General features: G+C 45.7%; 1 protein-coding gene across 1 annotated transcript in view; it reads right to left on the reverse strand.

Moving 5' to 3' along the window:
- Positions 1 to 13,725, reverse strand: part of ECH1 (enoyl-CoA hydratase 1) — a 108,994-nt gene that overhangs the window by 39,226 nt on the left and 56,043 nt on the right. The gene's annotated exons all lie outside the window — the stretch shown is intronic.

Consider the following 13,725-nt stretch of genomic DNA (forward strand, 5'->3'; position numbering starts at 1 on the left):
CGCACACATAGTACGAAGAACCTTTGGTCACGTAATATAGTTATTTGAAGAAGCAGACAATATGGGATAGAATGCAAATGATAAATGGCCATAAAGGATTGCAGTCTGAGGTTGTATCCTTCCTTGAAATGCTCACAGATAGTTTGCAATGATTGGAATGGTCTTCCCATTGAAATATCGTAAATATGTGAATGATGACATGGTTGCATTGTCCTACTAATGGATCGGTGCTTTATCATGGACAATTTGGTAGAATTATCAGTTATCTCTATTATCAGCTTATATAATGCACACGACAGTTGTTTTTTGCGTCCGCAAATTGTGCATCCGCTTTAAAAAAAAAACGGATGCAGCATCCATTTTTTGGGGGAGGATCCGTTTTTTCCCCACAGATCCCTTGTAATAAATGCCTATCCTTGTCTGCGAATGTGAAAAAAGTAGGACATGCACAATTTTTTTTGCTGAAGGGAAACATGGACGACGGACGCGGAACACAAACGGAAGAACTATCAGCATTTTTTGCTGACCCATTGAAATGAATGGGTCCCCATCCTATCCACAAAAAAAAAACAGAACGGAGGACGAGAAAAACAACTTTCGTGTGCATGAGGTCTAAAGGTGGACATTTATCCACCGATCACTAGAACGAGAACCATGAGGCCCCATTCCTCCTCAGTGCATGGCCATAGTGAGGAGGACATTGAGTGGCAGTCGAGTACGCTCGGTGCCATTCCAGCAGAGTCCCGTACAGAGTCCTGGTCACTAGAGCTTACGAGTTACAGTTTCACGTACACAACTGTAATATGGCTACCTACAGTAGTACATGACCAGAATACAGTATTCATTTTATCCAATGGAGGTCTCCATACCTCTGTGCCATATGTTATGCCATGCTCTATAGCAGTGAGACTGAGTGCCCAAACTCAGGGGTGTAACTACCATAGCGGCAGACCAGGCGACTGCTATGGGGCCCATGGCAAAGGGGGGCCTAGTCTTAGTTGGGATTATCTCCCTTTCTACTGGAGGTGAAAACTTGGTCAGGACTCTACCCTCTATAGGAACAACTTTTGGTAATTAAGGCTGTGGCAAAATGGCCCAAGGGTCATTAAAAAGGGTTTAGGCAGAAACCCTTCTGTCCTGTGTGGGGGGCCTGGTGTGATCCTTACTATGGGGCCCTTAATTCTCTATGTACGCCACTGCCCAAACTGCAACCCAAAACCCACTTATTTATCACAAAGTGCCAACACGGCAATTTAACCTGAATACTGAAAAACACTGGCCAAGTTGCGCTGTGGGGGCGTGGCTTAACACAGACCCCAGTAAAATTCATTCCCCCGTTAGCGCCCCTAGTATTATAAATGTCCCATTAGTGTCCCCCAGTATTATTAAGGCCACCATTAGTGGCCCCCAGTATTAATAATGTCCATTAGTGGCCCCCAGTATTAATTAGACCACCATTACTGGCCCCCAGTAAAATTAATGCCCCCAGTAGGGCCGCCTAGTATTATTTTTCCTCCATTAATGGCTCCCAGTATTAATAATGCTGAAAAATACTGGCCAAGTTAAGCTGTGAGTCATGCTTAACACAGACCCCAGTAAAATGAATTCCCCCCGTTGGCACCCCCTAGTATTAAAAATGTCCCATTAGTGGACCCCAGTAATAATAAGGCCACCAGGGCCGGCGCTTCTATAGAGGCAAGGGGGGCAATTGCCACCAGGCCCCCGAGTCCTTAGGGGCCCCCCCGCGCCGGCCCGCAACTAACTATAGGCAGGACAGTGACAGTCACACGGAGATGAGCACTTCCATTGTGGAAGCGCTCATCTCCATAGTCATCTGTATCGCCGTCCTCAGGACAGCGATACAGATGGCTGTGCAGCAGGGCAGGGGAGGGAGAGGTGTGTCCCTTCCCCTTCCTCTGATAGGCTGCAGGCACTAGGCTGGCAGCCTATCAGAGGCCGGCGCAGGCGGCGCGATGACGTAATCTCGCCGCCTGAGCCCTGAGCCATACAGCGCGGGACACAGGCCGGAAGAGGCCTGCATCACATTGCTGCCAAGGAGGTAAGTATAAGTGTTTTTGTTTTGTTGTCAATACTGGTGGCTACTGGCACATGATAGGGGGCTCTGGCTACTGGCACATGATAGGGAGGGTGCCCTATGGCTACTGGCACATTATAGGGGGGCCCTATGGCTACTGGCACATTATAGGGGGGCCTATGGCTACTGGCAAATTATAGGGGGGGCTTATGGCTACTGGCAAATGTTGATGGGGGCTCAGGCTACTGGCACATGATAGGGGGGGGAATATGGCTACTGGCACATGATGAGGGGGGCTCTGGCTATTGGCACATGATAAGGGGGGCTCTGGCTACTGGCACATTATAGGGGGGGCGCTATGGCTACTGGCACATTATACTGGGCGCTATGGCTACTGGCACATTATAGGAGGGGGCCCTATGGCTATTGACACATGATAGGGGGGCCTATGGCTACTGGCACATGTTGATAGGGGGGGATCAGGCTACTGGCACATAATTGAGGGGCCTCAGGCTACTGGCACATGATAGGGGGGCCTATGGCTACTGGCACATGTTGATGGGGGGGCTCAGGCTACTGGCACATGATAGGAGGGGCTATGGCTACTGGCACATGATGGGGAGGCTCTGGCTACTGGCACATGATGGGGGGGCTCAGGCTACTGGCACATGATATAGGGGGGGCTCTGGCTACTGGCACATGATACAGGGGGGGCTCTGGCTACTGGCACATGATATAGGGGGGCTCTGGCTACTGGCACATGATATAGGGGGCTCTGGCTACTGGCACATGATATAGGGGGGGCTCTGGCTACTGGCACATGATATAGGGGGGGCTCTGGCTACTGGCACATGATGGGGGGGCTCTGGCTACTGGCACATGATATAGGGGGGGCTCTGGCTACTGGCACATTATTGGGGGACATCTATGGGGGCACTTATTACTGGCACATTGGGGGCACTTATTACTGGCACATTATTGGTGGGCACTATAGGGGCATCTACTGAGGCCACAAAGAACGGTTATTTTATATGGGGGCTCTGTATAGGGGCATTTTATACTGGGACACATTATGGTGGGTACTATAGGGAAGGTGGGAGAGGAATACTATGGGGTCATCTACGGGGGCACTGAGAAGGGGTATTTTGTACTTACAAATTATGGGGGACACTGAGGGCATCTACTGGAGCACTATATATGGGGCATTTTATACTGGTACATTATGGGGGCATTTACTGGGGGCACTATATAGGGGTATTTTATACTGGCACATTATGGGGGCACGATGGGGACATTAGCTCAACTGGGGGCATTACAAGGGGGTATTTTTTGCACTGTCACATTATAAGGAGAATTATTACTACTGGGGGGGCATTATGGTGGGCTTTATTACTCCCCCATGGTATGAGCCCCCTAGTAGCAGCACCAGCCTCTCCCTGCTCTGCTATCCCTCTGCCCCTTCTCTAAATCCTTATTATGAAATCTTTCTCATTAGGATAAAACATCAGCTCCGCCGAGCCCCCGGCCAAAGTGTTGAAGTGGCGTCCGAGATCCCCAAGGGTCAAGCCAAGTAATTGTAAGTTTTCATATGAAATATGTTTGTTATACACATATAGCCTACACTGTGCCACACAATATACAGTTTCTTCTGTAAAAGTCATCAAGTGTCATGGGGGGGGGGCCCTTATTGTTTTTCGCCCCAGGGCCCTATTTTACCTAGAACCGGCCCTGAAAGCCACTATTAGTGTCCTCCAGTATTAATAAGCCCCCCCACTAATGGCCCCTAGTAAAATTAATGCCGCCATTAGTGCCCCCTAGTATTTTTCCTCCATTAGTGGCTCCCAGCACTAATAATGCCCCCTCTAGAGGCCAGTATTATTGATGCCTCCTTCCCCACTCTTCTTGTGCAAAAAAATAAAAAAATAAAAATAAAACTCACCTCCTCCATTTGACTGCACCATGGTGAGCACTCGCTGCTCATTGGATGCACAGGACCTGCGCTCCAGCGTGATGACGTTTTGCATGTCCTGCTGCTGTCAGTCAATGCGCTGGAGCGCAGGTCCTGTGCATCCAATGAGCAGCGAGTGTTCACCATGGTGCGATCAAATGGAGGAGGTAGGTTTTATTTATTTATTTATTGTTTAACACAAGCAGAAGAGGGGGGAAAAGGTTGTACTAATGAGCGCACTACAATGGAAGCGCTGATTAGTAATAGTGCACAGTGGGCAACCCCACACATGGCCCACACAGAGCCGTGTGCCCACAGAGAGAGCTCCGAGTGCCCCCTCTGACCCGCATGCAGTGGATTCGCCACCACTGCTCTATAGGATTCCATATGGGTGCAGGCTTTACCCCCCAGAAGCCATCCATTTATATGGAGTAATTTTGTTTTTCCCACTAAACTAGAGCAAACAACTGGTTCTGAAACAAGAATTATTTGACTTACATGGTACCTATATGGCACACCATATCAAACTCATATGGAAGTACACAGGACCTACAAAGTATCTGTAAGAGGCAGAAGCATATAGCACACTACAGAACTTCACAAGCGTCTAATTTGCCCAAATCGTGCAGGGGTGCAAAATCTTTGATTGTAGGCACTCTAAAGTTTCTGATCCCTGCGGTCAGGGACCGCGTGATCAGAAACTGCAAAAAGTGCAGCAAACCGCAGGTCAGCTGCGATCGCTGACACGGGAGGGTCACATGACCCCCCCTGGAGTTGTGACAGGATGCCGGCTGAATGATTTCAGCCGGCATCCTGTTCAGATTAACCCCTGGGGCGCCAGAATACCTATTTAAACTTAGGACGTACCGGTACGCCCTGAGTCCTTAAGGGGTTAATATAAGGGGTCTTATTAATATAGAGGTCTGATCTATGATCTGATTAATATGTTTTTTTTTATTAACATTGAGGTTTGTGCTGAAGTCTGATCTGAGGTCTGATTGGGGCCCTATTAACATTGGGGGTCTGTTCTGAGGTCTGATTAACATTGGGGATCTGATTAAGGCTCTGAGCTTAGGTCTGATTGTGGTCTTATTAAAGGGGTTCTCCGGGAATTTAGAAAATGAAAATATTTAAATATTACTTCGTTATAAATATATTACCAAATACCTTTCATTAGTAATAATGGCTTGTTTTGTCTGGGGAGCAATCATTAGGAGAAATAAAATGGCTGCCATCCTACTAGTACACACAAAACCTGTCCTAATCAGCTGCACCATCTTCCTCTCTTACTTGTCAAGGATTATGATCTTGAATACAGTTTAATATGATCTTCAGATGAATCTCTGTGGGAATGGAGTTCATGAGGAGACATGAAATACAGATAGTATAGTGGGGTGTAGATAATGAGCAGCAGTCCTTGTATGCAGTCTCCATTACCACAGTCTGTCCTGTCCATCCTCTCTGTACTTCATGTCTCTTCCTGAACTCCATTCCTACAGAGATTCAGCTGAAGATCATATTAATATGTATTCAGGATCATAATCCCTGACAAGCAGAACAGAGAGGAAGATGAGGCAGCTCTTTACCTCAGTGTTGAAAAGTAACTCGACCTGCTGTGTGATTAGGACAGGTTTGTGTGTGCTAATAGGACAGCAGCCACTTTATTTCTCCTAATGATTGCTCCCTAGACAAAATAAACCATTAGGCCTGTTTCAGACGGGCGTTGCGGAAAAATGTGCGGGTGCGTTGCGGGAACATCTGCGATTTTTCCGCGCGAGTGCAAAACATTGTAATGTGTTTTGCACTCGCGTGAGAAAAATCGCGCATGTTTGGTACCCAAACCCGAACTTCTTCACAGAAGTTTGGGTCTGGGATCGGTGTTCTGTAGATTGTATTATTTTCCCTTATAACATATTAATATGATCTTATAACATGGTTATAAGGGAAAATAATAGCATTCTGAATACAGAATGCATAGTAAAATAGCGCTGGAGGGGTTAAAAAAAAATTATAATAATTTAACTCACCTTAGTCCATTTGATCGCGTAGCCCGGCATCTCTTCTGTCTCCTTTGCTGAACAGGACCTATGGTAAGCATTCATTGCAGGAACAGGACCTGTGGTGACGTCACTCCGGTCATCACATGATCCATCACCATGGTAAAAGATCATGTGATGGAACATGTGATGACCAGAGTGACGTCACCACAGGTCCTGTTCAGCAAAGGACTAAGGTGAGTTAAATTATTATTTCTTTATTTTTTAACCCCTCCTGGTCTATTTTACGATGCATTCTATATTCAGAATGCTAATATTTTCCCTTATAACCATGTTATAAGGGAAAATAATAATGATCGGGTCTCCATCCCGATCGTCTCCTAGCAACAGTGTGTGAAAATCGCACCGCCTCCGCACTTGCTTGCGGATGCTTGCGATTTTCACGCAACCCCATTCATTTCTATAGGGCCTGTGTTACGTGAAAAACGCACAAAATAGAGCATGCTGCGATTTTCACGCAATGCATAAGTGATGCGTGAAAATCACCGCTCATGTGAACAGCCCCATAGAAATGAATGGGTCGGTATTCAGTGCGGGTGCAATGCGTTCAACTCACGCATCGCATCCGCGCGGAATACTCGCCCGTGTGAAAGGGGCCTAATAACTAATGAAAGGTATTTGGGAATATATTTATACTAAAGTAATATTTAAGTATTTTCATTTTCCTAATTCCTGGAAAACCCCTTTAAGGGCTCATGCACACGAACGTTTTTTCTTTCTGTGTCTGTTCAGGTTTTTTTTTGCAGAATGTATGCATAAGCATTCATTTCGTTTCCGTATCTCCATTCCGCAAAGAAATAGCACATGTTCTATTAGTGTCTGCATTACTGACAAGGATAGGACTGTTCTATTAGGGGCCATCTGTCCGGTTCCACAAAATATGGAATGCCCACGGACGTCATCTGTATTTTTTGCAACCGCAAAATACATACGGTCGTGTGCATGAGCCCTAACATTGGGGGTCTGAGCTGAGTTTTATTTATTTTTTACTTATTTTCCTCTTTTAAAGCCTAGGTGTGTCTTATGGGCGGGTGCATCTAAAGGGCGAAAAATACGGTACAGTAAGCTGGACTTCATAGTCCTTTCTCTATTTGCAGAGGACACAAAGTGCTGTAATGTGGTAGACACAGTACAGAACGTCATATTATTACAGGGCCACCTAGATAAACCGGACAAATGGGCGGATCCGTTTTTTTCCGGACCGCAAAATACATACGGTTATGTGCATGAGTCCTAACATTGGGGGTCTGAGCAGAGTTTTTATTTTTATTTTTTTTAAACTTATTTTCCTCCTGTAAACCCTAGGTGCGTCTTATGGGCAGGTACATCTAAAGGGCGAAAAATACGGTACAGTAAGTTGGACTTCATAATCCTTTCTTTATTTGCAGAGGACACAAAGTGCTGTAATGTGGTAGACACAGTACAGAGCGTCATATCACTACAGGGCCACCTAGATAAACCGGCCAAATGGAGGAGACAATGTGCAGAATTGATATACAATTTGAGGACCACTATCGGATGACTACAATTACATAGGAGTTGGGTGTGAAAGTTCGCAATAAACTAAATTTTAGCGTGGAAATGCCAGTCTGCCGCATCAAAAGCCAACAACCTATTGTCCTGTTTTAGGAAAGGCATCGTTTCTAGAGAAGCGAGTAGTATGTTACCCCTCTACTGTATAATCACTGCTGTGAATACATCTTGAATATGTCATCCACGTTTAGGCACCAGCCCATAAAAAAAAAGATATCGGAGAGCAGGTGAGGGTTCAAAGACGTTAAGGAAGATCTTAACTGTAAAGAAAGGTTATAAAAGTAAAATTTATTGACCGTAGAGGAGGATATGAGAGCTTGTGTAAACTGTCCCTATAAAAACCAGTGGAATAAGTTAAAGTTTACGGTTTAAAGTACAATTTTTTCATGAAGGTCCAAAAGTGATACTTTACTACCCGAATCATAAAGTTAGGGACCCTGATCCCATAGGAGTTGTTAATGGCTGAAAGTGTAGATTAGGCATCCTCAAGCTGCGGCCCTCCAGCTGTGGCAAAACTACAACTCCCAGCATGCCCGAACAGCCTACAGGTATCGGCCAACAGCAGGGCATAGTGGTAGTTTTCCAACAGCTGGAGGGCTGAAGTTTGAGGATACCTGGTGTAGATAGACTTAATAAGGATAGGTCATCAGTATCTGATCGGTGGGGATCCGACACCCAGGACCCCCGCCAATCAGCTGCTTCTTGCAGCTTACAAAGCACAGCGCCGTACGGTACTTGGCATCTCCTCAGCCGCTCCTAGTCTATGTGACACATGACTCGGCCTAGGGGAAGCTGAGAGAAGGCCTGGGCCCTCTAAAACAGCTGATTGGCGGGGTCCTCGGTGTTGGGTGAATGGGAGCTGAGCTGGAGTACCCCAGTACGACCTCTACACATGGTGCAGAGCCTTCTACTTCTGGCTTCATCCCTGGTATAGTTTCTGGTCCCAGTGACTGCTGCAAACTGTTGATTGGTAGGGGTACCAGATGTCGGACCCCCACCGATCTGAAACGGATAAACTATGAGGATAGATCAATATCAAAATCAGGGAAAACCCCTTTAAAGAGGTTACCCAGCTTTTACTATTGATGACCTATCCTCAGGATACCCGGCACCCAAGCAGATCGGCTGTTTGAAGAGAACGCAGTGCTCATACGAGTGCTGCCTTCTCTGCTTTGTTTACCTGCTCGCTGCAGCAATTGCAGTGGTGAGGAGGTGTAATTACAAGTATGCCATCCCCATTCACTTCTATGGGACGGCTCCATCTGTCCAAGTGAATACTACAGAGCCATCCTATAGAAGTGAATGGGGACGCCATACTTGTAATTACACCTCCTCACCACTGCAATTGCTGTGGCGAGCAGGTAAACAGAGCAGAGAAGGCAGCGCTCGTACAAGCACTGCTTTCTCTTCAAACAGCTGATCTGCAGGTGTCAGACCCCCGCCAATTTGATATGGATGACCTATCTTGACAAGAGGTCATCGATAGTAAAAAGCGGACAACCCCTTTAAATGAGACAGAACCTCTCTGTGGAACTAACTAAAGGTAACTAAAGACTCATGCGCACAACCATATTATGGACAGACATGCAGATCTGTAGTGCACCATCTATAGCCCATTTGAGTGTTTTGGGTAGCTGTTCTCCATTACAAGCTATGTGTAGAGGGTCTGCATACACCATTGACATGTGCATGATCCCTAAAGCTGCATTTGCACAACTATATTAAAGGGGTGGTCTCAAAATGAGAGGATAGTTGACATGTTTCTGATCGTTGTGCGTGAAACCGTTGGGACCCCAAAGATGACGAGAATGGCCGACCCATGGCCCTATTTTAAGTGGCCACTCCATTAAAGCCCTATGGAATAGAGTAGCTGGTGTCTGGTAGACTCCAATAAAACTGCTGGAAGCCATTGAACCACGATTACGTGTTTCATAGTGAACATCTGGAAGGCACAAACAGAGCAGGCAAATATTGCATCTAAGTGCTTGTTAAACAGTCCCACCCCATGTACTGATTTGGGACCCTGATACCATTCAACAACGTGGGATTTACTCAAAATACTTTCCATTCTCTGCCTACTAGTCGGGAACCCTGCACATTTCACGCCCTAATCTAAAGCCGCACATGGAGAATTGCTGTGGGGCAAAGGTGAATTTTCCTTCCTCCTGACCACAAATTTATAACTCATTTATGTACAGTATGTTGTATGGGGAAGGGCTGGAAAACATCTGTAATAATTAACCAGTCTTATCAGTTGGGATAGGCCGGAAAATCCCCTTCCATAAATATGCGGAGGACGAAGCTGTAGACATTAGACAGTCACCTGAAAGGGGTTGTCTCACTTCAGTAAATGGCATTTATCATGTAGAGGAAGTTACTACAAGGCACTTACTAATGTATTGTGATTCTCCATATTGCCTCCATTCATTTTCCCATCACATTATACACTGCTCGTTTCCATAGTTACGACCACCCTGCAGTCCAGCAGTAGTGGTCGTGCTTGCATACTGCAGGAAAAAAAAAAAAAAAACACGGCCTCTTTTGTGGCCAGAACCATAGGAAGTGCAAATAGGTCGGTACTTTTTTATTTAGTGTGCATGCACGACCACCACTGATGGATTGCAGGGTGGACATAACCATGGAAACAAGCAGTGTATAATGTGATGGAAAATGAACCCAGTAAGTGAAGGAAGCAATATGGATCATCACAATAAATTACAGTAGTAAGTGCCTTGGATTAACTTCCTCTACATGATAAATGCTATTTGCTGAAGTGACACAACCCCTCTAAGATAAGTGGACTGTACCACGTGATACCATCTCCATGAAGAGCACAACGGTAAAAAGGCATCCGCCAAATAGACATCTGCCCATACTATATGTTAATGTATGCATTGTTTTTTTTTTTACCGGATTCTGCAGGATTAAAAAGTGTTGTGTGCTGCGCTTTTGTATCCCTTTTCTTTCCCCAACGTATATGTTAAACGGATGTCAAAAATGTGATGTGAACTCACCCTAAGCTTTTATTTAACCCCTACACTACCAGCACCATAAATGTACAGCGCTGGTCATCTATTTAAGTATGGCACCCACAAGCAAGAGCAGAAGACGCCATAGACGCTGGGTTTCTGCTGTTTCAAATAGCAGAGGCCCGAGGCTAATGTCCGCCGCGATCGGGGTACATTACGAGGAGCTGGGGATGTTATACTGCAGTATAGTTTTCTTTAATATTTACCAGAAAAAAAATATATGGGGCGGAACGCAAAAGGGGAGGTAGTTGGGGCAAATAGAGGAAGGGGGCCCAAGATAGGTAAACAGCCCCAGGCCTACATAATCCACCCCTGGTGCTAATGTGGAGCTGTGGTAATGGAGACTGCATAAAAGTGCTGCTGCTCACCAGCCACATCACCACCTCCTCTCTGTACTTCATGTCTCCTCATGAACTCCATTCCCACAGAGATTCAGCTGAAGATCTTCTCATTTGTATTCGGGATCATAATCCCTGATGAGCAGAGCAGAGAGGAGGATGAGGCAGCTCTTTACCTCAGTGTTGTGAAGTAACTTGTCCTCCTGTGTGATTAGGACAGGTTTTGTGTGGACTAGTAGGACGGAGGCCATTTTATTTCTCCTAATGATTGCTCCCCAGACAAAACGAGTCATTATAACTAATGAAAGGTATTTGGGAATATATTTATACTAAAGTAATATTTAAGTATTTTCATTTTCCTAATTCCCAGAGAACCCCTTTACCTGGAAATAAAACTGGGAAAAGTCCCAAAAATGTCACTCAGAGTTTACAAAAATATTCTGAATGCAAGGCCATTGCAGCTGCTCTGTGCATCTCGATTACTTCCTTGAGGTGTACATGAAGTTACTGGTGTCTTGCCAACTAGGACATGGTTTCACTTGCGGTGGACAGGGTAACCTGAGCAGTGTTCCCTGTAAGCTGCGCGGGCGCGCGGCCGCGCAGCTTCCTTTATGCCTCCACTCAGGACCTCTGCTGGTCCGCTCACCACTGCTGCCTGGAATTTATGTAAGGGGCTCGGGGCCTCTCTGTGCAATTTATTTTTATAACGCCCACAGTGCGATTGGCCGGCTGTGCTAAAGTCCCAGTGCGCACATTAAGTAACCCATACCCACCTACCCATACCCTCTCGGATGCTGCACCACCAGCTGTGACAGCGCGAGACCCGGTACTGACGTCACAGGTCTCGCAGGATCACGCGGGATGACTGAATGGCGCGGCGCCGGAGAGGGTATGACGGGATTGTTCTGACAGATAAGCAGAGAAGAGTAGGTATATTTATTTATGTATGCACACACCCCGGCTTCATGGGGGGGGAGGCACACCGCACTTGAATTCAGAAAAGGGAGCCTACGCCGGTCATATGAGGGCAGGCCCACTGGCAGCAAATCCTTCATTATTATGAAATATATACAGAGATGGAGAGATCAGCAAAATAATGAAATATATACAGAGAGGTGCAGTGTAGGGACACTGTGTAGGGGTTATACTGTTTATTGTACAGCATGGCACAGGGGTTATATTGTCCGGCATGGTGTAACCTCCATACATTTTCTGTACAGTATACTGTACATTATAATACCTGTACTATGCCGTACAATATACAGTATAGTTCATACACTGTGCTGTACAATATACAGTATAGTTCATACACCGCGCCGTACAATATACAGTATAGTTCATACACCGCGCCGTACAATATACAGTATAGATCAGATACCATGCTGTACAATATACAGTATACCACCTACACTGTGGGGTTATTGTGTATATTGTACGGCATGGTTTATGGATTATAATGTATATTATACGTCATGGTGTATGGATTATACTGTATATTGTACAGCATGGTGTATGAACTATACTGTTCATTATCATGAGTAAGGACCAGCACGTAAATGTCCGAAATGCATAGATTTGACTGCCCTGCATATGTGGAAGTTTTAATACCGCTGTAAATAAAGGATTCCCTGCTATCAAGAGCTGGATTTTATCTCTTTTCTTCCTTAACTATACTGTATATTGTACGGCACGGTGTATGAACTATACTGTATATTGTACAGCACGGTGTATGAACTATACTGTATATTGTACGGCACGGTGTATGAACTATACTGTATATTGTACGGCACGGTGTATGAACTATACTGTATATTGTACAGCACGGTGTATGAACTATACTGTATATTGTACGGCACGGTGTATGAACTATACTGTATATTGTACAGCACGGTGTATGAACTATACTGTATATTGTACGGCATGGTGTATGAACTATACTGTATATTGTACGGCACGGTGTATGAACTATACCAGTGTTTCCCAACCAGTGTGCCTCCAGCTGTTGCAAAACTACAACTCCCAGCATGCCCGCACAGCCAAAGGCTATCTGGGCATGCTGGGAGTGGTAGTTTTGCAACAGCTGGAGGCACACTGGTTGGGAAACACTGAACTATACTGTATATTGTACGACATGGTGCAGGGGTTACACTATATGCTCTTTGATGTGACACTTATCTTAGGTTTTCCTAGCGCCCACTTTTGATGGCGCTGTGCCCAGCTCTGAGCCGACCCCGCTCAGCAGCTGCCAAGTCTTAGAGGGAACACTGAACCTGAGCCCCTGAGGCTGCAGACTTTTCTCTGGTGGCCCAGGTTTCACATTCTGGCTGTCCTGAGCAGTGGCTTCTCTCCACAACACATGTGCAGACACTGGAACCACTCTGCACACCTGCATCCAGTCCAGGATGAATCTCCTTCCCAGGATATGCCATCCCGTTTCTCAATTTGTTTTAATAAAATACCTAATGTTGGCAGTGATAGGTTTTTCTCCTGGCAACCTAAGGGTATGTCACATAGTCCTCAAATATGGAAGGCAACCGGCCAAAATTAAGTCCTTGTGAATGCTCTACCTAAAAATAATCATCTTCCATATCTCTTAGTAGCAAAGTAGACCGTTTCTTCCCCTCCAATGGCTCTGGGTGGTACCCATCAAATTTCATCCATATTGGTTACTTCTGATGTTATGGAATCGGGTTCAGTAGGTTCTGGCACACAAATCATGTGTATGCAAGGTCTCTGGCCTGTCCGTACAAGCTGCCGGGTGCCTTTAGGTTTCATTTCAAAGACT

Source organism: Bufo gargarizans, chromosome 9, assembly GCF_014858855.1.
Source record: "Bufo gargarizans isolate SCDJY-AF-19 chromosome 9, ASM1485885v1, whole genome shotgun sequence".
NCBI lineage: Eukaryota > Metazoa > Chordata > Amphibia > Anura > Bufonidae > Bufo > Bufo gargarizans.